The 24,548-nt window shown below is 43.6% G+C and overlaps 1 protein-coding gene across 3 annotated transcripts in view; it reads right to left on the reverse strand.

Moving 5' to 3' along the window:
• The window catches only part of LRRN3 (leucine rich repeat neuronal 3), a 325,597-nt gene extending 301,257 nt beyond the window's left edge, over window positions 1-24,340 (reverse strand). For all 3 annotated transcript variants that reach the window (XM_085653193.1, XM_085653191.1, XM_085653192.1), the window contains exon 1: window positions 23,907-24,340. The gene's annotated coding sequence lies outside the window, so the exon portion shown is untranslated. The remainder of the gene's footprint in view (window positions 1-23,906) is intronic.
• Window positions 24,341-24,548: the final 208 nt, after the last annotated feature.

Below are 24,548 nucleotides of genomic sequence, written 5' to 3' on the forward strand. Positions count from 1 at the left end.
ATGGAAATCACAGTGCTAAGCTGTCTAAAGCCACAAATGAGGGAAGAGCGGGACACGGCTCTCCCCAGCACAGCGGTAGAGCCACTGCTTTAAAATGCACAGAAGAGCACAAGGAGCACCCCATAATGCCCAGCGGGGCTCATCAGTTTTGCCAGTATTCTTGAGTAAAAAACTACTTGTTTTGGCTGTGAGTAGCCCCAGGAGTGCGGGATCATCCCCAAATGAATACAAAACTGCAGGTGGAGCTACAGGAGCAACGCAGCCTCCCCCCCATAAGATGCAACCTCTGTTAGGAGGGACTTAAAAAGGATAACCCCTCAAGGGTTTTGAGCCATTTTAAATACTTTCTAGCCTGGAGCTTTTGCTTTTCATGTTAAGAGTGATACACCCTCTCGGTGCAAAGATTATGGCTATAGTTCTGTAGGCCTGAATTGGTGCAATATGAGTTTTCATATTGCTAAACACACTATATGGATGAAAGACTTTAATTACGTGTGTAGCGATTACAGAAATGATGTCCTTTAAGGACTACATTTAAGGTGCAGTATTTCTTATGAAAACCTATTAAAAGTGTATGCTGCAAACACCCTCTAGGGGTGACTGATATAAATGCACATGTTGTGATTATAAATGTAAAAGTTGAATTGTGTTAGTCATGTTAACAGTTATAATAAGTACACCGCACTTTGAGACATGCTTAGATATTTATTCCTGCTAATGCTTTATTTGAATAATTAGACTGACAGCCTCTCATGATCAAAGTTTCTATGCTCTATTGCCAGAATGAAGCGCCCTCAGTAGGGGTTATATGTAATTAGTGCATTTAATCCTATGATGAAATGCGTGTTGAGGTAATAAGGTTAACAGCCGCTAGCTTTGGTGGCAGTATTAAGTGCTCTTACTCTATGTTATGTTCGAACCTGGCAGTTAACGATAAGATAACGTTTACACATGTGAGTTATGGAACTAGACCCCACTCCTGTCGAGAGAGGAAAAATTTATTACGCAATGTCATCTAGAAGTATTTCCATCAGCTTGTGTATATTTGTAAATTGCTGCATAATATTGAGTAATGTGTGGGTAATAAATGTACTTTTCCTTTTTTTTTTTTTAAAGTACAGACTCGACAATCATTTATTGAGTGCTATTATAGTGTATCTGTGAATCGTGATAATAGCCCACACCACCTCGCTTAAGTAGGCCTTGGACTGCTCCACTTCGCTACCCTTTTAGAGTCAAGGGCTACAATGGGGTATTTGGTTCCCAGTGAAGGATAAATGTAGGCCCATTAATTCTGCAGGCCACACTACTAATGACTCAATTAATAACAGAAGCTATATACAAAATGATGCAATGCAGGTAATCTTAAAATGGTACTAAATGGTGTCTCTACCTTTTACATTGCTGACCAGGAAATTCCTATGGAATGAGATATATATGTTAATTTCATTGTGAAAATGTGCCTTTTTTGCATAATCTGGTCCATTTTTTTGTTGCTGACGCTGCTAGTTTTATAACTGCATACACGAGCACTGCTGACCAAGTCACCAGTGAATGTTCTCTGACCACCTAAAACATGGAAATATGGGCTAATCCCAATTGGCATATTTAACTTTCTAGTAAAGCCATAGAATACAGTGTAGGAAATACGCCCATGGCATGGAAGGTATATGTTTCCTGTGGACTGAAGCACATATTGTTTAATCCACTAGGCTGACAAAGAAAGCATGGCTTCATGCCTGCATGTGCAGCCTGGCACCCGCAGTTTTTAAACTGCTGGCAGACGCTTTTTGATATGAAGGAACCCTACTTTGAAGTTGTAAATAAGTTACCTATAAATAGTCCTTGTAGCCCACATGGTAGGGTACCTACAATTTAAATTGGAACATGTAAGAATTTAGGGTTTGCATGACTCTACAGTTACTAGCTCCAAACAATATGTTCACTGTATAGGGCTGTTACTGTTTCGATGGGAAAAATTAAAGTGGAATTAAAATGTTATTTTTGCAACTTTGGTTTAGAGTGATATATAAAGTGCATTCAACCACTGTTTTTAATATGTATTGAAAATCCAGATCAACACCTCAATAGTGGAATTGGAATTTTAATGAATGTACAGGAGGCCTAACTTACTATAACGTTATATGTTTCCTTCCTGAAGCTTCAGTATCTTAATTAAAATTTGCCTGCTTAGAGCTGCCCTCCCTGTCAGTGCTTTCCTCTTGGTGGAGTGTGGTAACTGTTTCCAGTGCAAAGACTAGGGTTTGGGCATTTTCACAGGATGTCTTGGGTGTGAGATATGTGTTTCACCTTATCTTAGGAAGGGCAACTGGAACTATTCAGGAACTTCATCAAATGAAAAGGTCCAGGGAGAGGCCTGCCCATCCAGTAATAAGTTGGACCAGGAGAAGAAGGGTCTTTTCATTCCAGGCTGCACTCTAATCATTCTAGCTGTATTCCTAGTAGGAGGGAAGCTAACAACAGTACTTGTTTGGTATGATCAATTAAGAGAGGACTGCTCATGATCCTAGACCCACCTGTGGGATGATTTTTACTGTGGGAGAGTTTACAGTAAAACAAGCAGGATGTGCTGCAAAATTCAGTAAGGTGGGTCCAGTAGTCTCTCCGTGCCCGCTGGCTAAAGAACTGTATAGAAATTTCCCCTCACCCACAAGTCTGTGTAACACATCTGGACATGTGGAAGATTTAAAAAGGAAGGGGCCTACTGTCTGTGTCCTGTGAGAAAAACAGAAGTGCTAATATTGCTCTCACTTGCACCCAGGACTGAGAAGTGGACTTTCGGGGTCAGTTGTTTGAACTCCTTAGTGGATGCAGGGATATCAAAAGGTACAAGAGGCCTTTCCATGGAGAAACCAGTTGGCCAGTGGCAAAAGGTCCCATACTAGAGTGGGCTGTTGACCTCACCTGGAATGGGTCCTCAAATCTAAGTGATGTGCCTGAGATCCTGGAAGACATATAAATGCTTAACAGAAACTGCTACAAAAAGAGGAAATATTTTGGGGACTAACCACACCTGGATATCTGGAAATGGGACGACATCAGTGAGCAAGAGAGTCAAGTAGGTTTGGGCGTGGTCAACCGTCGCGGAAGATGGCCGCATTCTAAAGCATCTCTGAGACCCACTGCCGGGCGTATTACATAGTTATCCGCCGATTAATCTGAGCGATATCGACTTGCTCTTCCACCTATGCTGCGCTGTTGTTGTGGCACAGGTGCCGGTAGCTGAGCCACTACTCCAACGCTCTGGGAGAGAGAACAGCATAGTGGCCTAGAGTCCTGGGCGGATCTGCAGGGCCGATTTCCTCCTGCAGGTCATGGGACCCCCAAGATCAAAACTGCCCTGTTTGTTCCTAGCTGTGAGCTACGTACTGCCAGAGCAACTATGCCGTTGTGAGGTGCAAGCCCGTGAGGGGAGGCATATGCCGTGAAACCCGAACCCTCAGCCGCCGATGTGGAGGGCCTGCAGGGAGGCCCCGGTGCGAGACTAAAGTGGGCTGGCACCACAGATGGCTTAGATTCAGTGCATCATTGCGTACAACAAGAGCCCCTTATCGGTGGCTGCACAGTGTGCGGTCTGGCTGAGGCCTCTGTAACTATGAGATCCCAACCTACGCACAACTGAGCCCCGTTGTAAGACTGAGGTGAGCAGATATTGTCCCAGGGACCGTGGCTAGACTTTGAGCCTGATACTTGTTTTGCCCCCTATGGGCACCCTGGAACGCCTAGGGGGGTTGCAGACCACACTCCATAGGGCCACAGGAACTCTGCTGAGAAGAACAGAGCCCAGCGGCATCCTGCAGGTTGCAATCCTTGTTTTGATCTCCAGACCTGCACGGTCAAATACTACCATCTACCGGGGCAATACAGAAGGGAGAAAAGAGAACAGACATTGTTTAGCCTCCGTCAATGTGAGAGATGTTAAGGTGAAACCCCACATCCTGGTGTACTGAGAGCACCCCCCAGCATAGTGGTGAAACCTCACATAGGTGGTAATTAATGCAACCCTATGGAGACTACCTGCTGAGTTGAGGAGTATGAATTTTTGGGAAGGGCCCCACAACCACTGGGCCACGAACAACTGTCCTGTGGGACTTGAGAGGTGACATACAGGGAGAAACCAGAGATGGCACATTGGACCCTGGGGACACCAAAGGACAGGCGGCGGTGAATGCCCCCGTTCCCCTCCATCCCACAGAGAAGTTGCTCCACCAACAAGATGACAAGCAGAAAGAATGCAAAGGGGTCACACCAAATGAAAATAGACAGGTTTGTGCTTACTAAGGGGCCCGAAACCCTGGGGGGCTCCGAGGACCAATCCACCTCCGAAACCCCGCAGACGCCAGAAGAGGCCCCCCATCCCTTCGCGATAATATGGCCGTCATACAAGGAATCTGTACCGCACTAGAATCACGCATAGTCACAGCCACAACTGAAGTCTCCCTGATGTGGGCGGACCTACGCAACTTGGGAACAAGAGTCAAGGAAGTGAAAGACTCAACAACAACAACTCTACTACAATACACAAAGTGCATTAAGACGCAGGTGGGGGAACTAGAGGCTTCAAACAAGTTCTTGGAAGAGCGGCTGGAAGATTTCAAAGGCAGATCTCAATTAAATAAAATCCAAATTTTGGGGTCCCTGTTTGCGCAGAGAAGCCAGCTGCAGAGCTGTTTGTGGAGGGCCTTATACTTAAACATCTCCAGGCTCAGAGACTCTTCAAGTTTTTCTCTGTGCAGAGAGCACACAAGGTACCAGGGGTCATCCGTTGCCCGGGGTCCCTCCACGCCCCCTACTTGCCCAGCTTTTTCACTTTTGAGATTGTTACCCAATTTTCCAAACAGCCCGAACTGCTCTGCCAGTACTGTATGATAATGCACATAATACCTTCTTTCCGGACTACACGCTGAGAGTCTAGAGACAAAGGCGTAATTTTCCAGAAGTGAAAGGGCCCTGAGGGAGAAAGGAGTGAAATAATTGATGCTCTTCCTGGATGGTTTGTGCATTAAATCAGAGGGCAAGGCTTGGTTGTTAACCACTCTGGAGAAGGCCTGGGAGTGGCTCGAGGGATGGAAGCCAGTTGAAGGCACCAAGCGAGAAGCATGTCGCGGAGGACGAATGCGAGGCTCCGAGACGGCTGGAAAACAGACAGTGGGAAATGCCCTGCACGAGATGGTGAGACAGAGCAGCGGCAGGAGTACTGATTGTCTGGAGGGCTGAGACATTGAGCGATGCCATACAGCCCATATGCCTGCATTGACTGTAGCTAACTTGGAGTCAGAACCTAGGGCTGCCATGTTCTTGCTGAATGAATGGTGGGATGCAGGCCGATCCTGGGGGCCATATCAGACGCTGGGCAGAACACATCCCCCACCCCCTGTGGTGGTGGAGGGTGCTATGGCTGGGTTGCTAATCTGTTCAGGAAATGGAACCCAGATTCCGCATTATCAAAGTTGATGGCGCTACACGCTACATTAGGTATGGGGACGGGTGGTGGGTGGAGAGGAAGGCCTACAACCACCTAAGTTAAGCATGTTGGGTTGGGGAGACATGCCCTCTGCAGAGGTGGGGGGGCGGGCAGTTTCAGATCCGTCATGCAGGGACATGGGGTGTATTATTTTTTTCTTCTTTTCTGGTTATGTTTCTACAAATCATTGCTGGGTACTGGAAGAATGCTTAGAGAAGGTGAGGGGGTGGTTACTCAACTTTTTGGGTTTTCCAGATATTTTCTCTTTGTTACAGGGAATTAGGTTTATATATGCCATATTGAAACTCCGGATATTGTTGGCTGGGTTGACGCAGCTACAGAAACACAGCTTAAAGTGATCCGATGACAGGGACTGGGGAAGACACTTTACATAGATAAATGACCGTAGGAATAGATCAAAATATCCCAGAGCTTCGCCTCCTATCCTGGAACGTTGACGGGCTGGGGGATAAACTTAAATGGGGGGTAGTGCTCCAATACATCAAGCAGCACTCCTCAGATGGCATCCTATTGCAAGAGACTCATCTCTTGGGCAATGCCTGTAAGACACTTAATCGCTGGGGCTACAAAATGGTGGTCTAGGCGGGCTACACATCCACCTCCTGTGGAACGGGTATTCTCCTTAGAAAGCGCTTTCCACTTTTGATTGATAAGATCTGGACCAGACAAAGGCACACTCATGCTCCAAGTACCAGAAGGCGATTTCCTGATGGGATGGGATTTTTACATGACACTCTGTGACACCATGGACCACTACCCCCCCAGGCAGACACTCCCTTCAAAAACCCAATAGGCAGATTTTTTAGCAGCATTGAGAAATGGTAGATGTCTTGAGGGTCCTTAACTCCTCTAAACAACACTTTAACTCCAGGGCCCACAGTAGTAGGCCCTGCATCGGCTTTCTTATTTTGTCGGCCTTCTCCCTATCGAATTTCCAAGATGTGCGACACTTCGCGAGGGACATATCGGATCACTCCCTTAAATGTCCAAGATGCTGCCGGGGGCACCCCACGGGTGAGGGACACAATCTCTATAAACCCATGGTTCCTCAAACTTCCAACTATACGGGAGGGACTTCTGAAACAAACTAATCATTATTTCAAGGAAAATGAGCATTCAGTAACCTTCTCATTGACGCTTTGGGAGGCCTACAAGGCAGTAATCAGGGGTCAGGCTCTCTCATTGATGGTGGGACACAGGCAGGATATGTATGCCACAATAGAGGTGCTTGAGCAAGAGATCCTGGAGCTTGAGTCCGAATTAGTGAATGATGCACAAATACACACACAACACCACCTACACCTGAAACAGTGGGAATGCAAGGATGTAGTAACGAAGGTGGCTAGGGACCAAATACAGGGCTACACAGCACCGGGTGTCTGAACTAGGAGATAGGAAGGGAAAATTACTTGCCTGGCTGGAAAGGCGGGATTGATCGAATCACTGGGTGGTGCCACTAGAATCAGGAGATGGAGAATGCCTGCATGATCCACAAGCTATTGCAGACACATTTGCAACCTTCTATTCTAAACTTTACTACTCTGAAGTATCATGCTCAGAGCAGGAATACCTGGTCTTCTTAACGGTTAGACCTCTCCCGACTCTTTCTCCTTATGAAATAGCACTCCTGGACAACGACCTCACAGAGGAGGAAGTGAAGCAGGCTATTCAATCTCTGCAACCGGATAAGGCAATGGGGCCCGACGGTATGCCCAAAGAACTATATGAACTTACAGCATCCACCATAGGGCCCTAGTTATTAAAAATGTATGAAGAGATCAAGAATGTGGGCACACTCCCTGAGGAACAAAGACTCGCCTCAGTGTTTGTAATACATAAAGAGGGTAGGCCACCAGAACAATGTGCCTCTTACAGGCTTATCTCCCTATTAAACGCAGAGGTGAAGATTCTTCCAAAGCTTTTGGCTCTCTGTCTGACCCCGCTAATGACGAAATTGGTTCATCCAGACCAATCAGGGTTTATTTCCAGTCGCAATACAGCACTTAACCTGCGTCGGCTCCATGGAAGCGTGCATACAAAATCAGTGAAGATGCGGTGATCCTATCTCTTGATGCCTGTATGGCCTTTGATACAGTGGAATGGCTGTACCTTTTTGCTGTAATCCAACACATGAGCTTTGGCCTGAGATTTTTACCCTGGCTGCGACTGCTATAACTTTGGCAAGCGTGGTGGTGAACCATAGAGTTTGTCAGAGTTTTTCCCCTTCATCAGAGAACTCAACAGGGCTGTCCCCCTCTCCCCTAATATTTGTATTGATACTCGAACCCTTGGCGGCATGGGTTAGAGGGGACCCTTTGATCCGAGGCCTACGATGGACGGAGGACTGGGAAGACAGAATATCGTTATATGCCGCCGATATTCTCCTCTATGTGGCCTCTGCAAAATCTTCCATCTCCAGAATAATGAGTATCTTGTTCATCTTTGGGGAATACTCCGGATATATGATCAACTGGTCCAAATCAGTGATATTTGTTTTGCATGGACCGGCACCGCACCCCTCCACAGCGAGTCCAATATTGCAACAGAGAATTTCAGATACCTGCGCATCCGTAGTACAACAGATCCTAATGTATTCACAGCCAAAAATCTACTAGGCCTATAGACACGCCTTAAAAGCGACGTTCGCTATTGGAGATCTCACCCACTATCTTTACTAGGGAGAGCAGCACTCTTCAAAATGATGGCACTGCCCTGTTTTCTAGATGTACTGCAGAACACTCATTTTCCAGTACCCAAAACGTACTTCAAAGCAATAAATAGCGAGATCAAGACCCTGTTGTGGGATGGGGTTTCCCCACACATTACCTCAGTGAAACTGACGCATGGGTAGTATGATGGAGGGATAGCGCTGCCCGATCTTCAGTCATATTACAGAGCGGTGCCATTAACGACTATTAACAATTGGGTCCACCAGCCTAGGAAGGAACCAGCCTATCGCATGGACTGCCTGGTTCTCCGACCGTAGCGGCAACTGCTGAGCGCTCTATATTGATCCGCGTGGCCTCCACTTGGAGGGACAATCAGCCTGGACCGTTAATCTCTGGTATTCAGCCCTGCAAAAATTGGAATGGGAAAAGAAGATTACCTGTGCCACAAATCTGTGAGACTCCGAACTCCTGGGCACTATGGCAAAAAGGCAGGGGTTTGAGAAATGGGACTTGATAGGGATCTCTACCATGTAGGACCTATGCACCACTGAGGGGCTAATTCCATTTGCTGACCTACAAAGAACCTATGAACTAGCCCCCATGGAGGCCTTTTGATATTTACAAATCTAACATGCTCTACAGGCAACACTGCCCTCGGGAGAAAATCTGCCAGAGTCGCCTCCTATGGAGAACAGATTACTGGAAGAGCACATCACTGCCAATGCGATTTTACTTACTTACCAAAAACCCATAAATAACTCCCCTGACTCTAATCCAGCTACGAGAAAGTTGGGAGACAGATCTGGTCGATTTCCAGAAGGAAGATTGATCTGAGGCCTTGGCTTCACCACAAGAGGTTGCTGTGCGGCTGATCTATTGGTTAGTGCAACTTAAAATACTGTATAGGGTCTATATTTCCTGTACTACACTGGTAAAAATGGGTAAGCAATTAGATGCATTGTGTCTCAGGAAATGTGGGCAAGTGGGAACGTTTTTCCATATCCTGTAGGGTTGCCCAAATGTCCAAACCTACTGGGAAGAGTGATGTTGTGCATGAGTGAGGTCACAGGAGTAACCATGTCTCTATTGGCCAAACGGTGCCTCCTTAATGTTTGGGAAGCCACTGAACTGTCGCTGGCTGAACAAACCTCGGTCACATTAGGCATGATGGTAGCCAAATGCAATATCGCACAGCTGTGGGGGGCAGTATCAACCCCATCTCTAAGAGACAGGAAAAGGGACATGGATCGATGCTTGGTAGCAGAGAAGACTGTGTATGAAAGCAGGGGTTGCCCCTGAAGGTGGGAAAAGATTTAGGGAAAATGGAATGCATATAGGGAGAGCCCATGTGTCGTCCTGAGATCTAATGTTGGATGTTCCATGTCGCTTGAGAGCACACATGACCCAGGCTTTAGGTACAGAATATGCTGCCTTCCCTGTTTGATCTTTGTAAGAAATGTCAAACTGATTGTTGAATCCCCGGCAGATACTCACCAACTGTATAACAATGTGACACATGTAATGTGGTGGATATTGTTTATGCTAATAAACGGAAGTTTTAAAAAAATTAAAAAAAGAAAATCAAGTAGGTCTCAGCAGTGGTGGCTGATAATTTCTAGGCATACTGGAGAGGGACCACACACACACACCAGCCCGTCACAAACAAACACACTTACTCACACCCACTAATTCAAAAGCACATGCGCTCACACCCATCCATTTCACAAGTGCATACATACATCCAAAATTCACAAGCACATACACACATGAACTTGCACACACCAATTCACAGCACACAGGTCCAAATACACATACATACATACTCACACTCACCTAAACATTCAATAAAGCATTTACCAGGCAGCTAGGTGATGGCAGGACTAGCAGAGAGAGGGAGGGAGAAGCAAAAAGGCTCTGGAAGGAGCTGGAAGGAGCTGGTGGATTCCAGGAAAGAAGAAACACAAGATCCTGCCACCTCCTCTCATGATAAACCTTGTAAATGGGTCAGCCAATTCGAGGAGGACCTTTCCTAACTTGTTACAGGGCTGGGGCGCTCGATCTCAGACCTGGGGAACTGGGTTCGAGTTTTGGCAATGACGCTGAACATCCTGTGATTCTGGGCAAATCACTTAATCTCCCTGTGCCTAACAAAAATGTATGTGTGTCCTAATGTAACGTAACTGGTGCTATGTAAAGCGCTCTGATACCCATTTCGGGTCAAGTTCACGCTATATACACTCTGCAAAAAAAAAGAAAAGTGGGTTCAGTGATACATGGTGATCCCACTCCACTTTGTGACAAGTTCGGAAAGGGTGATGTGAGGCATCATAAATGGACAGTCAGCCATGGGTCACTTAAGGGTTTAAACATTAGGAAACTCTATTGGTGACGCTCTCTCTTGTTAGGAGGGGAACGACCTCACAGGGCTTTGTCGAGCCGATGAGGTCACTACCTACAGGGCTATGAGATCCTCAGCCCGGCGAACCCTGGCTTAGGCAGCCAGGCACGTGCACATTAGCCTCTATAACTAAGAGCTTTTGGTAAAGATGGAATCAATATAATAAATATGTAATGCATGCTGATTCTGCAAATAAATGACATGGCTGCCATGCTGTTCTGATGGAAGGGTGGATTCAATATGCACACTGTAGGAAGGCGAACAGCAATACAATAGCCTGGTTGCGGGGCCTCGAAGGAAGCAGGTCTTAGGGCTGAGGCACTAAATTCACTACCTACAAGTGCCCCTTTTACCTCCTTGCCCACTCCATTCTCCACCCTGCTAACACCAAAACAAAAGTTTTGAGGCTGGGGCGTGGCTTAGGCACCGTGCAAGATGGCCGCCTAGAGGGGCTGCTCCTTCGCATCGGGACGTTTCCTGGTCCAGCCGGTGCATTTTTCTTCAACCTTTCGACAAAATAATTGCTGCATCGTGCACCGGAATCATGGGAGCATTTGGTGAGACCTTCAGCACTTTACACCTGCCTTGATGAAAGCCTTAATCACTCGCTACATCGTCTGCCTCGCAACGGCCGCCATTTTGTTTATACACACCCGCGTTTTGAAACTCGGCGCCCTCGAGGAATGCTCCGTGTGTACTGGTTCCTGGCTGCTTGTTTCTGCCCAATCTCTCAGCGAATGTATTTGAATTGATGTGCCATACAATTTAAACAGTCATTTCCTTTATTCATGACGCCAGGTTTCATGGCTTCCCTCTAATGTTTTTCTCCTCAAGATGTCTGCCATTTTGAACACGATTTGCCTCACATTCCTTTTTGGATAACTCTCTATTTACTTCTTTGTTGGCTCTGCGAACTGCATCATTTTCATTACTATGCGCACATTTTGCTCTCGCTGTGGAAGCTTTTAATATGTGTTGGGGATCATTTCATGCCTGTTACTGGATGCACCATCATCATTGATTTTGTCTTACACTCTACTGGCCTTCACGGAACATTTTGCTTCCTCATGCTGAAAATCAATTGTCTATGAATTAACTCCTTTGCACCTCTTAGAACTCTGCTGCACTACCAATCCTTATTATAATTGCTTTGCGCATTCCATGCCCTGAAGTTTTGAACTTATGAGCAAACTGCGCATCCCGAAATTTGTTTTTGTCCCTGCCAAGAGTACTTCTTCAGCAACGTCCTTATCGTTTTTGGTGTCAGTCTCACCACCCCACACAACCCAAATGGCGGGTGTCGCTTCTAATCGCTTTGTCCCCGACACATTCCATCTCAAACAAATCTTCTCCACCTGCCTTGCTTTCTAAACGCTTAAAGCAGGATCCTCCGTCTCCTGATAAACCATCGTCTCCTATTTCTATGGAATTGATTTTAGAGGAAATTCGCGCCTTGCGCCCATTTGTAGAAGAAACCAATAGCAAGATGCAATTCCTTGAAGAGAAGTGGTCTGCCATGGATAACAGAGTGACGTCAGTCAAGCAACAAATTTCAGAGTTATCTGTTCATTCGCATCGCATTTCCTCTTTGGAAAAGAAGGTTCTCGCTCTCCAACAACATACAGAGGACTTAGAAAACAGAAACAGGAGGAATAATTTGCGTATATACGGATTACCGGAATCTTTGGAAGGGGACGATCCTGTAACATTCTTTACTTCCTTCCTTCCGAAACTCCTGGACATGCCAGCAACTACTTCTCTCAGCATCCAAAAAGCTCACAGGCTTGGTCCTCGTTCATCTGCCTCAACTAAGCCACGTGGTGTCATTATCCTTTTCTTGAAATTTACGGACCTTCTTTCAGTTATTACTGCAGCTAGATCTTAACGCCAAGTTTCCTGGTTGGGTCAGAATGTCTTTCTATCCCAAGATGTCTCCAACGCTACTGCTTCCAGAAGAAAGGAATTCTTTAACCTCCGCACCCCCTTGCGAACTCTAGGTGTTAGATTCGGTTTGTTCCATCCTTGTATCTTCAAAGTCACGCACCAAAATCGAACATGAACTTTTCAAGACCCTGCAGAGCTTAAGAATTTTATTCATATCCAAACTAATAGTCGCATGGATACTTTTATTTCTCCTAATGGCTGATCATTAACCTCTTTTTCTTTACAGGATTTCTGGTGTTTATTCCTCATTTACCTGCTATATGCGGTTGATGTTTTGCTCATGTTTTACCTTTTTATGTTTATTAAGCTTTTCTTAGATGTTTTAACTTTTCAAGGTTCTTAATTCCCTGTGTTCTATGGTGGCTGTTATCTATTCCCTTATGTCTTTTTCCTGATATTAACCGTTTCTTTTGTTCATTCATATAGATCAGTTGGTCTCTATTTCTTCGTTCCATATGAATCCCTTCCTACGTCCCTCGTCCTAATGCGGTTGGACTCCCAATCCTGGGAGGCTTGTCTTGTTGAGTGTCTCCATTACCCCTCCGTCCTTTTTGTGTCCCCCTCAGGTATGTTATTCTCAGTCATCCTTTTTGGATATGTACTGTCTTTTCTTGCGTTTCTTTTCTCCTTTTCCTCCCTTCCTTTACCTCGTTTTCCTTTTTGTCAGATAGTTCTACTCCCTTTTCCTCTGTTTATGTCTATCTTCTTTTTTTCTTTATATGCAGTGTTTCTCTCTTCCTCTTCGTACTCTTTCAGTTTGTTTTCTATATTCCCTTTCTACTTTTATTCTCTTTTCCTCCATTTACAAATAATTTAATCTCTTTTTCTATTAAGGCTTCTTTACCTCATCCTTGCTTTTTCTTTTCTGTTCTTTGTTACATTCATTTTTTCCTTCTCTTTCTCTCATTTATCGGGTATATTATATATATATGCATTCTTGTACTTTTTGTTTCTATTAATTTTATGCTACATGTAAATTCAAAGTTGTTTCCTGGAATGTAAAAGGTTTTATTAACCCCATTAAACGGCAGAGAGTTCTTTCCCATTTAGCTTCCTATAATCCTGATATAGTTCTCTTGCAAGAGACCCACCTTACTGAAATTGAATCCCTTAAATTAAAACGGAATTGGGCGGGTACAGTCCTTTTTCCACCTTCCACCAACAAAAAGAATGGAGTTGCCATTTTATGTCATAAGAAATGAAAATGTAATGTTTTCTCACAAGAAAATGATACTGATGGTCGATGGATACTAACTAAGTTGCTCATTAACTCTATACCTTTAACTGTTTTTAATGTCTATGGTCCTACACAACCTGATTGCTCTTTTTGGCCTTTAATCACAAAGAAATGTATTCAATATAAGGATGACTTATTTATTTTAGGTGGAGACTGTAACCAGATTGTTGATCCATTCCTTGATCGTAAATCCACGGTTCGTTTCATACCTCACAAAACTCATAAACAATTTCTTGACACCATCTTGCAATCCCGTCTTACTGACTCTTGGCGACTTTCGCATCCTGACACTTTGGATTACTCCTTTTTCTCTCCTCCTCATACTTCTTCCGACTGGATTACATTTTTCTATCCCAATCTTTGTCTCAAAACTTACTGTCCTCTTCTATTGAACCTATAGTGATCTCGGACCATGCCCCTATTGTAACAGACCTTGACTTACTTCCACCGTGACCCAAGTCATCCCGTTGGCGTTTCAATTGCGCACTTCTCACTGATCCAAATTTCTCTTCCTCTTTTCGTTCCTTTGCTAAGGATTTCTTTTTATTTAACTGTGACCCTAATACCCCTCCTCACATCCTCTGGGACTCCTTTAAGGCTACTGCCAAAGGATTCATTATTGATTTTGTCTCTAAGAAAAAGAAACAATATCTTCAGAAGCAGAAAACCTCCCTAACGCAAATAAAATCTTTGGAGCATAAATTCTATACTTCTTCAGATAAGGCTATGTCACCAGATCTCTTGCGAGCAAAATTGCAATTTAATAAATTTACTACTGATAATGCATCTTCAGTTCTCCTTCGTAGTAGTGCTCATTATTATGGAGGTCGCAATAAGTCAGGGAAAATCTTAGCTAACTATCTGAAATCCCTTAAAGAACGTACTCTTATAGAATCTGTTTATTCTTCTGATAATACTCTTCTACATAAAGATAAAGAAATACTTGATCAATTTCAATTGTTTTATAAACAACTCTATACCCCAGAATCTCCCCCTACTCCTTCCCTTGTTCAGAACTATTTTGAGAAACTTCCTAAACCTCCTAACTCTCACCTCAATTTTCCAGTTCTTGAACTAGAACTTTCATTACATGAACTTTCCTCGGCTTTGACATCCCTCACTAAGGGCAAAACACCCGGTCCTGATGGTTTCCCTGTTGAATTTTATTTATATTTTTCTGATCTTTTATTACCCAAACTTTTAACGCTTTTTAAGTCATTTTATTCATCTGGCAAAGCAGAGGGTACTTTTCAGGATGCTACCATTTGTCTTATTCCGAAAGAGGGTTGTGACCCCCAATTTTGTAAAAATTACCGACCGATTTCTTTAGTTAATGTGGACTATAAGTTATTTGCTAAATGCTTGCGTTGCACTTAGATCCCCTTATGCCCCATCTTATTGGTAAGGAGCAACGTGGCTTTGTTAAAGGTAGGCTTACCTCTGACAACTCTCGCCTTTTTCTTAATGTTTTGAATAAAGCCCCATCTCTTTCGATCCCTTTGGCCGCTATCTCCGTTGATGCAGAGAAGGCTTTTGACAGGGTGGATTGGTCCTTCTTGTTTGCTTCTTTACGTTGGCATGATTTTGGCCCCAAATTCATATCCCTTATCTCTCTGTTATACTCTACGCCCAAGGCTTCGGTGTTTGTGAATGGTCAACTCTCCGCGTCTTTTACTCTTCGGCGGGGCGTTCGTCAGGGTTGTCCTTTATCTCCACTTCTTTTTGTCCTGGCACTTGAACCCTTTTTGTCCTCTATTCGTAACAACAAATCCATTTCTGGTTTTCATTATGGTAGCAGCCAATTGAAAGTGTCTGCATATGCAGATGACATTCTTTTGTTTATTTCTGATCCAGAAGTATCTGTTCCCCCTTTATTATCTGAATTTGACTCAGTCTCTCTGGTCTCAGGATATAAGATTAATTCAGATAAAACTGAGATCCTTCCTCTTACCAGAACCTGTCTTCCTCATCTTTTCTCCTCTACTGGCTTTGCCTGGAATAGTTCAAAGATTAAATATCTAGGTATTTGGTTCTCTAATTCTATTTCTTCGTCAATTAAATTAAATATGTCCGCAGTTTTATCCAGAATTGAACAATTGTTCTCCGCCTGGAATCCTCTTTTTCTTTCCTGGTGGGATCGATTGGACTCAATTAAAATGATAATAGCCCCTATTCTAATTTATATTTTCTCAATGTTACCAGTTCATGTTCCTGCACTCTACTTTAAACGTATTGATTCATCCCTTTCAAAATTTCTCTGGAAAAAAAAGAAACCTAGAATTTCTCTTGCAGCTCTTCGTAAGTCCAAACCTAATGGTGGAGTTAACTTCCCAGATCTCCGTCTCTATCATAAATCATTTTCTCTTCGCCAGGCTTCGAGATGGATTTCTTCAGATCCTTCCCCATTTACCCCTCTTTGGCTTCTTATTGAACAAACATTGTTATTACCCTTTTCTTTTGGTGAAGTAGTACGCTTCTCTGCCAAGACTCCCTACACTTCATTTCCTCTGTTCAAACATACCTCTTCTCTTTTAAGGCCCTTGGTTCACCCTACTACCATTACTTGTGAATCCTTTCTAAATCCCCCCATTTGGTACAATTCACTTATCCTTTTCAATAATAGAACTATCTTCTGGAACTCTTGGAGAATAAAGGGTGTTATGTGGGTTAAACAACTCTTCAATGGATTATTACCTTGCTCTTTTCCCCAATTTCAGCTTTTATTTCACTGCCCCCGATCTTTTTTGCAGAAATGTATTATTCTCATGGCAATAATTCTTGCCCGTTATTATTCTCTTCCCTCTTCATCATCATTAGTGCCTCCACCTCCTCTTGTTAAAATTCTCACTATTATCCCTAAAGCTTCTCTTATTTATAGATTTTTCTCCTCCCCTAATCCGGATCGTGTTAAATCTAAATTGGAGCTTTCCTGGGAAGCGGATTTTGACTGTACCTGGCCTGTTGCTCTCTGGGATAAACTTTGGTCCAGATCCTTAAAAAGTTCACATTCTGCCTCTCTTACTCAATCTATATTCTATTTATATCATAGACTTTATCTTTCTCCTCTTTCCTTGTCTCGCTTTATTCCTTCTTCTGACTCTAAATGCTGGACTTGTGGCGCTCCTAATGCTGATCTTCTTCACTTATTCTTTTTCTGTCCTGTTGTCTCTGCTTTCTGGGTAAAAATCTGGCTATACCTTTCCCGCATTTTTGCGCTCTCTGTTCCTTACTCAATCACTCTTCCCTTTCTGGGTAGTCTTTGTCATTCTTTAGCTCTCCCTGCACACTCAGATGGTCTTTTCGATCTCATGCTTGCTCTTGCATTCCAACAGATATCTTCTAATTGGAAATCCCTTACAAAGATTTCCATACAACGTTGGTGGAACACCTTATGTCACTTTCACAGGCTCGATGTCGCCTTTGCCTCCTCCTGCAAACCAATACGTAACGTTGATCTTTTCTGGTTACCCCTTACTACATATCTTGACCGATTGGCTTTGAAGAAATCTACACATATCAATTCAGAAAATTTTAAACCTCCTTGAAGAACTATAACTCTCTTCTTCTTGTTATGTTTTACAGTTTACAGTTTATTGTTTATGCTGAATATTTTTAGTGCTCATTTATATTATTTGATTATAAGCCGTAGTCATTTTTAGTGTTTATATTTTGCAAGGTTACTGTTTCCCTCCCTCTTCCGTCCTTTCTATCTTTCCCCTTCTTTTTCCTTTCCTTACTCCTTAAAAAATCCCATAAAAAGCTTTTGTTTCTTTGAAATGGATATTAGCATTGTTAATGTTCTATACTATTTTTGAACATATTTCCTGTTCTCTGCTGATGTCTTTACATGTTAACAAAATCTTCAATAAAGCTTTTCAAATAGAAAAAAGTTTTGAGGCTGCTGCCAATGTCCTGGGAAGGTTTTACACCTCATAATGGACATCAGTTGAGCTGAACCTCAAAACAATTCGCTGGAAACCTGCTCAGATATTGTGTGACATACAGTGGCACTGTGTGAGTTGGAAGCTCTGTCCTCAACAATGCCACAACTGTTCTGGGGACGGCATGTGTTCCTTTTCGGAAAAAACACGACCTAGCAGTTCAGGCTGGACTGTTCCCATTAGAGGAGATCCACGACAGATTTGAATTTAGATTGATTACTTGAACCAATACAAGAAGATGCACCTCACCATGAGTGTGAGTAACAAATAAACACTACAAGAGCGAGGACAGTATCTGGCAAACAAACAGGGTGTTAGTTATTTTCTAACTGCTAAATGATTAGTAGTAGACTGCATATGACGAGGGATAGCGTTCACAATTTAGAAGGGACCACTAAAAGGAGTGGCCACCTATACGGGAGCACCTGGCAGAGGAGATTAAGGACTGGGCCTTATTATGACATCTCAGAGTCCTAACTGGGATTTGGTGTTGAAATGTGTGATACAAAAACAATGGGCGCTCAAGAAAAAGGGCCTTGTAACACAAAAAGCAGACATTTAAACCCCAGACAGCTTTTCAATGGAAACCAATGAAGATTAACCCGATGACTGGGGACAGAGAAAAATGTAGGCTATCCCAGGTTCAGTCTGGTTACCAAATAACCACAGGTGTAAGTGGATGACCAAATGAAGGTGCCAACTAGTTTGAATTGTATATGGCTGGTCCATTTATTAGCGATGTGGACCATAGTAGTTTGCGTTGGCCTTGAATAATTTAACCGCTCACGCACCATTTTTTTTTCAACCCATCATGAGTACCAGTTTTTGTGGATAGGAATCAATAAATCTTCTTTTTCCGAGGTCAACTTATAATTGAACAGCCAATTCCACAAAAGAATTCATTCAGAGCACAAGTATGCCAAATGGGCAATAACTTCAGAGCATCATACCTAAGGCTGTTACAGCCTGGGTGTATGAGAGGTTTACCACTGTTATAATTTTCATAGTTTGCTCTAAAATTTCAGGGAACTGGTACATTTTCTCTCATCCTTAGATAATTATCCTCTTCCTGTGAGCCACAAAACAATTTCAACACGTAGCGCGCTAACGTCCTCCTGAAGATCAGACAGGGGTCTTTGGCCTACCTGGAGCTATCTCACTTTCCACAAGAAGTCTACAGAAGGCTCAGTGGTCCTGAGCCTGTAGCTCATCGGACGTTACAAGCCAGTTCACCTTTGCATTTTACAAAATACATAAAACCTCACTTCCTGGCTGTCTCTTACTGGTTTTCAGGCGATGCACAAAGTGCCTTGCTGCAGAAACTCCACAAGATTGGAATTAGCGCGACAGTGATATTTTTCCGGTAAGAAATACTTACAAAAACTTGGTGTGACTGGCCCAGTTGTGTGTGAACATCCCTACCTGAAACATCAGTTCACAACCTTACTGCATTTTCCATTGCAGAAGTAGCACTACTTGATACTGCTTCTTTAATGTCTATGTTGTTTAAAAGACCACAAGAGCAAACCTAAGACTCAACCACAGCTTTTGGCATCAATTAAAAATCGTCAATGGTGTCTTCACTGCAGGTGGGTAAAAAACAAAACGAAAACCCGTGCCATGAAAGGAAACTGCCCTTAAGGCCAGAAATGTCTTTCTTCATACAGTTCATCTCTAAAGAGACAAAATCATTTCATCCAGAACACCTAGTTTTCCTTTTTATCCCTGAAGACACACACGTTGCATCTCGTTATTCCAATTGTGTCATCATTTCCTGGAATGGCTGCCTTGTTGCAGAGGCAAAACACCAAGTACATGCGGCAGAAAACATACCAGAGACAGTCTTACCGGAACAAACAGCCAGGTCGCAAATGCATCCACTAGAAATTAGCAATTAATTAATTAATTATATATATATGTATATATAGAGCAACAAAAAGACTCCCTCATGCTTCCTTCTTCCTTGGAAAGAGAGTCACGGACCCAAACTTAGTGGCTGAAACTATTTATTTTTCCAAAAGCCGTATGACGCTTTTCGGGCACTCAGATGATATATATATGTGTGTGTGTGTGTGTATATATGTATATACATATATATTATATATATATATATATATATATATATATATATATATATATATATTAAAAAGTGGCCTTTGAGCTAACTGCTATTTTCTTAGCATGTATTTTCAAGACGTATTAGTGAAATGATTTCAAAAATGGAGTGAAAGCGTTAGTACCCCTGCCTCTCGTGCACACCACCGACGCAGCCATCAGGCACGCTTTTCGAATCTGAATCAGTGTGTGAAGTCACGATGCCATTTTCAAAATGGTTCTGCAAACGGTACATTTGAATCAATATGTGCGAATGAAACACACATCCCACGCGCCCTCTCAGTGGGGATTCAGGACTGGCGGCAGCACCTGACAGGGAGCCCTCACTGCAACAGCGAAGCATTGTTGCATATTAGTCATTTCGACCACGTCACACAATTACTAAAAAAGTGACAAAAACGAGGCAACGACGGAGTAGGCAGTTTGATAATACATGGTTGCTAGGTGACTGCTGCCTCCGTGCATAATGTCACAAATAGTTCTGAGCTTGTATAAGTACCTCGTACCCAGTAACCCGTTTCACAAAGAGTCCACTGAATGTAAACACAGGCTGCCTAGGATGTCTCACAGCCTGTAGCCTTTCTCTGTATTTAATCTTTAAAATGCTCGTTTGGTAGATATAAGATCTCCAGAATGCTCACAAAGGCAACCATTACAATCAACACAAAGGAACATTTCAGAAAAGCATAAACAATCTAATTTTCCACTTCCAATAACAACATGAGGGAATGCGATTTCTACCTTACAGATGGATTACACCAATAGCTGCCAGCCGGATGCACCTTCTCAGATATGCTAATAGGCCGCACGGTCTGCATTTCCTCTTTCACGACAGACTTACAGGGTCATATCGATTCCTCCCTACCACTACTGCACTTAACAACCTTTATAGTGACATCTGTCAACGCTGCTGCTTTCCATATCCGGATATACGTCCGGCCCCTCTGAGATACATGGTTCAACTCTGGCACGTTATGTTCTTCCGTTCACCTAAGAAAAGCGGTTTTGGTAAATTTGAAAACGGCATTTGATTTATCAAAAAAGCGTTGCAGAAAGTGTTCCTAATACAAAAACACTGTGGTGCACTTAAGCTGCCCATGCGTGTTTCTTTCTTCCCAGATGTTAGTTACCTTGGCAGCCACGCCCAGTGTGGTTATTGCAATACAACAATAGTAAACATGGATTGTGAAAGGTGCAGGCCGTTTGTGCCCGTGTGTCGGGGATGCAATGTATTATGCTGCTTACTTATGCCCGGAGAACGAGCAAGTAAGATGCATATCTCAGCATGGCCCAATGGAAAGTCCCCTGGGTGAAATAAAGATGCCGAAATATTACTGCAAGTGACTGCAAGTCAGGGACCCTGGGGTCCCAGAAAGCAATGTATTTCTACATCCGTTGTTTTACAGTACAATATTTACTAAAGTGTTTGAATAACTGAAGATAGTTTGTACAGCTTTCAAATAACTAGATTATACATTTTTATTATAAATAAAAATAAATCATTAGGATTACTAATCAGATGATTTCTTAGTGTCTTGAAATTGGGTTAAGTCAGTGGCCGTCTACTCCCACTTTTTACTGGTTGCTGTGAACCAATTGGCTCGCTCCCTTTGCTCACCTTTAGATTTCATAGCTCAGTATCTGGAAGAGACAACATATCATAAATAAATACATTTCGGAAAGTCACCTACACCAACGTTGTTTAGAGGAAGCAAACAGCTACACAGCAGCTGTTAGAGTACATGTGAAAAGTAGCATTATGCAGAGAAGGGAGAGCTATGCTGCAAGTGGCTAAAAGACTGGCTTTGGGGCCCAGAGACATGCACTTGATCAAAGAGCATGTAAACATCATTACAAACTGCACAGAGCAGTGCACTTCCCTAAATGAAGGTCCTCGCGCCCACCTACTGTCACATCACGAGGCTTCCTGTAATAGGGTTCCAACTGGACCCATAAACCACATTAGAATGAATAACAACGCGCTCGAAATGCTTCTGCTGCCGTAAGAATGTTCTGGATGGCTATCCCACTGAACCTTGGAGCCAAGTATAAGGGACATCATGTGCCTGAGACCGTTGAGGGAACCTGCCACAACGAATTCGATACACTGGCCAGTTGGCTTTGATCACTGGCAAGTCGTGCTTTCATACTTTTCATCAGACTCTAATGTATGAATAGTTTACATCATCCATGCTAGTGGTTAACTGAGTGCCGCTCCATGAGCCTCTCCGTGGGCGTTGGAGTTTGTAGGGGGTCCAGCAGTCTGCCTCCTCCCATTTCTTCTACCGACATCCTTTGAAGTGCCACTTTCAGACTGGCACATACAGCTGGAGAAGAAGTGTACAGGCATCCTGGCATTCATTTGCTTTAAATGTCTTACCAAAAAAAGGCACGAGCTGGGCTTAGGATGCAGCCTATCTACTGTATACTTGAGCTACCTCACACCTCATACTCTCGGCCTTAGCCACCAGGTGATGCTGGTTGTACTTTCAACGTGTCTCCACTTATCGTCAGTGTGCTGTTAAGCACAATTGTCAATCCATCCAATTAGTTTAACTGGATTGCAGGCCCCTAAACAAATGAAAAATATCAAATAAACATGAGCCCATCCCAGAAAACTTGAAATTATGAAAAAGGAGGAAAGGCTGTGAGTCTCCAGCAGGTAGACTGCACGTGAAGCTGCAGTGCATTTAAGATCCAACGAGACAACAACATCAACAGCAAGTGCACCTCCAGATCGTGCAAAGGCACGAAGCTCTATCTATCAACAGATACTTTTGATCTAGATTGCAATGATATGCCATGTTTGTATCATCCTTGCACCGAGGGCACTCCTTTCGAAACCCCTTTCCACTATAATATCATGCTCATTATTTTCCATATTTCACATAGTTCTTGAGGATAATTTCACCCCTGTGATTTTAACCAATAGGAAGCCTAGAAATCAATAACAAACACAGCAATGTACCCCTGTATTCTGTGGTACTGCTTCACATGCCCAATTCCCCGTTTAAAAAACCATGTAGTATAAAATACATTACGGGTAACATTACAGTACAATCGTGCCATCTTGGGGCCCTGGCCATATTTACAAACCACTCAACCGTTGGTCTCACAGTTGATTATCATGTCACCAGAACCACTTAATGGCATTAGACGACGTTCACGGATTCATTTTTATTACACGTATTTCTATCATGCGGCGCGAGGCTTGTCTGTAATGTGTATCTGTTTAAAATACAAGTCACATAGTTGAGAGGAGGAACGCAGCGCAATTGCCACGACGCGCGCTTCAAATAATTATAGAGGGCTTTAGAAAAATAGTCCCCTCTTTTCGCCACGGGTTCTGACAGGAAAGCTGCTTAATTTCCTTAAGAGCTTATCGGGCAGAGAGAGTATCTGACATTTGAAAACAAGGCTTTTCTCTCAGCTGCTGAACAGTGTTCAGTCACGGTGGCCATCACAAATGAACGAAATATTGTGTCTGGCTGAAAAAGCAACCCTTGAAGGAGGAAAAGACACACTTTGCAGATATCCTGTTGAGATCTCGTTAATTACCGTAGAAAATTAAAAATCTTCTGGTCAATGTCTTCTTTTCTTTCCTGCCATGTGTCAATTTCAGCTGCATTAGCCCGCAGATACTCGCACCGCCCCTCCTGACTGCTAAGGGGGATGCTTTTTAAGGGAAGTCATTTACCACAATCCAAGATGTAGCCTGGCAGAAATTCAATAACTGTTTGAGATATGCTCAGTCTGCGTGGTCTGTGGTTTATAGCCTGCCATACATAGCATGTTGCCTGCATTCATCCTTAAAAAAACCTGCATACTGTTCCATTGGTTACCAAACTGAATCCATGCGAATAATTTCACACCGCACTGGAAAAGGCGCAGAATATCAGATCCTCCCAAATCCCCATCCTTTCATGTGTTTACAAACTGGCAAATGCGCCCACATTACAGTCGTGGACATGCACATTCATCTGAGAGAATATCATGGCTCGACTAGCTCGGTACAGTCCAGAATAAAAGCATGCAACGTAAATTGATGGACCTGGAAATGCCCGTATCTGCGACACACAGCGAAATAAGAACTTACCTGCGAAATACATGAGTACTATAGGACTTGCAGCTACAGCACTTGTAATCCTCCGAACGACTGTAACCAAGCAGGGCGCGTGTAACCACACCACGGCGTTCATGCGATTCGAGCCCGCCTTGAACACACAAATCCTGCAGCTCGAGGGGCGCTGCGCGCTTCCTCCTCTCCGTCCCCTCGCGTTTCCCAGTGAGTTCCTTCCCGGCTGTTGAGCTCGCAATCCGAATCCAGTGCGGGCGGACGCAAATCTGGCGGCTTTCAGGATTCGTTGTGTCGTTGTGGTGGTTCTACTGGTCATTGGTGCATTGTTCACCTGATCAGCTGTCACACTGACATGCTGCTGCCTGCTCAGCGGTCATTAATAACTGAACACCCACCACTCCCCAGAGATCAGCCAATAGAAGCACAGAACCAGACGTACCGTGCACGAGCGCTCAAGGATGGTTGGCTGCAGAGTGCTGTCTATTACATGGCAGGACTACCGAGGTGCAAATGTAAAAGGGCATATCCCTGATGTTTTCCAAGTTTCCGGTTCTATGTACTGACTTGTATGCAAGCAATTTGCATCTGAGGATTAGGTTTGTTAGAGGATGGGGGTGTTGAACGTGACTTGCAAGTGTGTGTTTTTTTAAGCAAAGGATT

Source organism: Triturus cristatus, chromosome 4_1 (genome assembly GCF_964204655.1).
Source record: "Triturus cristatus chromosome 4_1, aTriCri1.1, whole genome shotgun sequence".
NCBI lineage: Eukaryota > Metazoa > Chordata > Amphibia > Caudata > Salamandridae > Triturus > Triturus cristatus.